We start from the raw sequence: 4190 nt of genomic DNA, 5'->3' as shown, positions 1-4190 counted from the left end.
GCTCTGCGGCCGAGTTAGGAAAGGGGGGGGAGGGGCAGACTCCCTGCCAGGCGGGCGACGCGCGCGCGCTGGCGGCTGGGCGCCATAGGTCGCGAGTGCGAGAGGCCCGGCCGACAGGTGGACACGCGGGCACCGCCAGCTCGGCGGCAGAGTGAGGGAAGGGGGGGAGGGGCAGACACCCTGACAACCGGGCGACGGGCGCGTGCTGGCGGCTCGGCGGGCGAGGTCGCGAGTGGGAGAGGCCCGGCCGACAGCTGGACCCGCGGGCACCGCCAGCTCGGCGGCAGAGTGAGGGAAGGAGGGAGGAGGGGCGGAGTCCCTGCCAGGCGGGCGACGCGCGCGCGCTGGCGGCTCGGCGGCAGAGGTCGCGAGTGCGAGAGGCCCGGCCGACAGGTGGACACGCGGGCACCGCCAGCTCGGCGCAGAGTGAGGAAAGGGGGGAGGAGGGGCAGACACCCTGACAGCCGGGAGACGGGCTCGCGCTGGCGGCTCGGCGGGCGAGGTCGCGAGTGGGAGAGGCCCTGCCCGCAGGTGGACACGCGGGCACCCGCAGTTCGTCGACAGGGTGAGGGAAGGGGGGGAGGGGATAGAGCCCCGTCGGGCTCGTCGACCCGCGGCTCCTGGCGGCTCTGCGGCCGAGTTAGGGGAGGAGTGGGGGAGGGGCAGACAGCCTGACAGCCGGGCGACGGGCGCGCGCTGCCGTCTCGGCGGGCGAGGTCGCGAGTGGGAGGGGCCCTGCCCGCAGGTGGACCCCCGGGCACCCGCAGCTCGTCGTCAGGGTTAGGGAAGGGGGGGAGTTAGGGAAGGGGGGGAGGGGCTAGAACCCCGTCGCGCTGGTCGACCCGCGGCTCCTGGCGGCTCTGCGGCCGAGTTAGGGGAGGAGTGGGGGAGGGGCAGACAGCCTGACAGCCGGGCGACGGGCGCGCGCTGCTGTCTCGGCGGCAGAGGTCGCGAGTGCGAGAGGCCCGGCCGATAGGTGGACCCGCGGGCACCCGCAGCTCGTCGACAGGGTTAGGGAAGGGGGGGAGTTAGGGAAGCGGGGGAGGGGATAGAGCCCCGTCGGGCTCGTCGACCCGCGGCTCCTGGCGGCTCTGCGGCCGAGTTAGGGGAGGCGGGGGGGAGGGGCAGACAGCCTGACAGCCGGGCGACGGGCGCGCGCTGCCGTCTCGGCGGGCGAGGTCGCGAGTGGGAGGGGCCCTGCCCGCAGGTGGACCCGCGGGCACCCGCAGCTCGTCGACAGGGTTAGGGAAGGGGGGGAGTTAGGGAAGGGGGGGAGGGGCTAGAACCCCGTCGGGCTCGTCGACCCGCGGCTCCAAGCGGCTCTGCGGCCGAGTTAGGGGAGGGGGGGGAGGGGCAGACAGCCTGACAGCCGGGCGACGGGCGCGCGCTGCCGGCTCGGCGGGCGAGGTCGCGAGTGGGACAGGCCCTGCCCGCAGGTGGACCCGCGGGCACCCGCAGCTCGTCGACAGGGTTAGGGAAGGGGGGGAGGGGATAGAGCCCCGTCGGGCTCGTCGACCCGCGGCTCCTGGCGGCTCTGCGGCCGAGTTAGGGAAGGGGGGGGAGGGGCAGACTCCCTGCCAGGCGGGCGACGCGCGCGCGCTGGCGGCTGGGCGCCATAGTTCGCGAGTGCGAGAGGCCCGGCCGACAGGTGGACACGCGGGCACCGCCAGCTCGGCGGCAGAGTGAGGGAAGGGGGGGAGGGGCAGACACCCTGACAACCGGGCGACGGGCGCGTGCTGGCGGCTCGGCGGGCGAGGTCGCGAGTGGGAGAGGCCCGGCCGACAGCTGGACCCGCGGGCACCGCCAGCTCGGCGACAGAGTGAGGGAAGGAGGGAGGAGGGGCGGAGTCCCTGCCAGGCGGGCGACGCGCGCGCGCTGGCGGCTCGGCGGCAGAGGTCGCGAGTGCGAGAGGCCCGGCCGACAGGTGGACACGCGGGCACCGCCAGCTCGGCGCAGAGTGAGGAAAGGGGGGAGGAGGGGCAGACACCCTGACAGCCGGGAGACGGGCTCGCGCTGGCGGCTCGGCGGGCGAGGTCGCGAGTGGGAGAGGCCCTGCCCGCAGGTGGACACGCGGGCACCCGCAGTTCGTCGACAGGGTGAGGGAAGGGGGGGAGGGGATAGAGCCCCGTCGGGCTCGTCGACCCGCGGCTGCTGTGGGCTCTGCGGCCGAGTTAGGGAAGGAGGGGGGGAGGGGCAGACTCCCTGCCAGGCGGGCGACGCTCGCGCGCTGGCGGCTCGGCGGCAGAGGTCGCGAGTGCGAGAGGCCCGGCCGACAGGTGGACGCGCCGTCACCGAGAGCTCGGCGGCACAGTGAGGGAAGGGGGGGAGGGGATAGAGCCCCGTCGGGCTCGTCGACCCGCGGCTCCTGGCGGCTCTGCGGCCGAGTTAGGGAAGCGGGGGGAGGGGCAGACAGCCTGACAGCCGGGCGACGGGCGCGCGCTGGCGGCTCGGCGGGCGAGGTCGCGAGTGGGAGAGACCCTGCCCGCAGGTGGACCCGCGGGCACCCGCAGCTCGTCGACAGGGTTAGGGAAGGGGGGGAGGGGATAGAGCCCCGTCGGGCTCGTCGACCCGCGGCTCCTGGCGGCTCTGCGGCCGAGTTAGGGAAGGGGGGGGAGGGGCAGACTCCCTGCCAGGCGGGCGACGCGCGCGCGCTGGCGGCTGGGCGCCATAGGTCGCGAGTGCGAGAGGCCCGGCCGACAGGTGGACACGCGGGCACCGCCAGCTCGGCGGCAGAGTGAGGGAAGGGGGGGGAGGGGCAGACACCCTGACAACCGGGCGACGGGCGCGTGCTGGCGGCTCGGCGGGCGAGGTCGCGAGTGGGAGAGGCCCGGCCGACAGCTGGACCCGCGGGCACCGCCAGCTCGGCGGCAGAGTGAGGGAAGGAGGGAGGAGGGGCGGAGTCCCTGCCAGGCGGGCGACGCGCGCGCGCTGGCGGCTCGGCGGCAGAGGTCGCGAGTGCGAGAGGCCCGGCCGACAGCTGGACCCGCGGGCACCGCCAGCTCGGCGGCAGAGTGAGGGAAGGAGGGAGGAGGGGCGGAGTCCCTGCCAGGCGGGCGACGCGCGCGCGCTGGCGGCTCGGCGGCAGAGGTCGCGAGTGCGAGAGGCCCGGCCGACAGGTGGACACGCGGGCACCGCCAGCTCGGTGGCAGAGTGAGGGAAGTGGGGGAGGGGCAGACAGCCTGACAACCGGGCGACGGGCGCGCGCTGGCGCCTCGGCTGGCGAGGTCGCGAGTGGGAGAGGCCCTGCCCGCAGGTGGACACGCGGGCACCCGCAGCTCGTCGAGAGTTAGGGAAGGGGGGGAGTTAGGGAAGGGGGGGAGGGGATAGAACCCCGTCGGGCTCGTCGACCCGCGGCTCCTGGCGGCTCTGCGGCCGAGTTAGGGGAGGAGGGGGGGAGGGGCAGACAGCCTGACAGCCGGGCGACGGGCGCGCGCTGCCGTCTCGGCGGGCGAGGTCGCGAGTGGGAGGGGCCCTGCCCGCAGGTGGACCCGCGGGCACCCGCAGCTCGTCGACAGGGTTAGGGAAGGGGGGGAGTTAGGGAAGGGGGGGAGGGGCTAGAACCCCGTCGGGCTCGTCGACCCGCGGCTCCAAGCGGCTCTGCGGCCGAGTTAGGGGAGGGGGGGGGAGGGGCAGACAGCCTGACAGCCGGGCGACGGGCGCGCGCTGCCGGCTCGGCGGGCGAGGTCGCGAGTGGGACAGGCCCTGCCCGCAGGTGGACCCGCGGGCACCCGCAGCTCGTCGACAGGGTTAGGGAAGGGGGGGAGGGGATAGAGCCCCGTCGGGCTCGTCGACCCGCGGCTCCTGGCGGCTCTGCGGCCGAGTTAGGGAAGGGGGGGGAGGGGCAGACTCCCTGCCAGGCGGGCGACGCGCGCGCGCTGGCGGCTGGGCGCCATAGTTGGCGAGTGCGAGAGGCCCGGCCGACAGGTGGACACGCGGGCACCGCCAGCTCGGCGGCAGAGTGAGGGAAGGGGGGGAGGGGCAGACACCCTGACAACCGGGCGACGGGCGCGTGCTGGCGGCTCGGCGGGCGAGGTCGCGAGTGGGAGAGGCCCGGCCGACAGCTGGACCCGCGGGCACCGCCAGCTCGGCGACAGAGTGAGGGAAGGAGGGAGGAGGGGCGGAGTCCCTGCCAGGCGGGCGACGCGCGCGCGCTGGCGGCTCGGCGGCAGAGGTCGCGAGTGCGAGAGGCC

This window comes from Giraffa tippelskirchi, chromosome 14, assembly GCF_054371585.1.
Source record: "Giraffa tippelskirchi isolate mGirTip1 chromosome 14, T2T-mGirTip1v1.2.pri, whole genome shotgun sequence".
Lineage (NCBI taxonomy): Eukaryota > Metazoa > Chordata > Mammalia > Artiodactyla > Giraffidae > Giraffa > Giraffa tippelskirchi.
The sequence above is the reverse complement of the archived record's forward strand: the minus strand, read 5'-3'. Positions refer to the sequence as shown.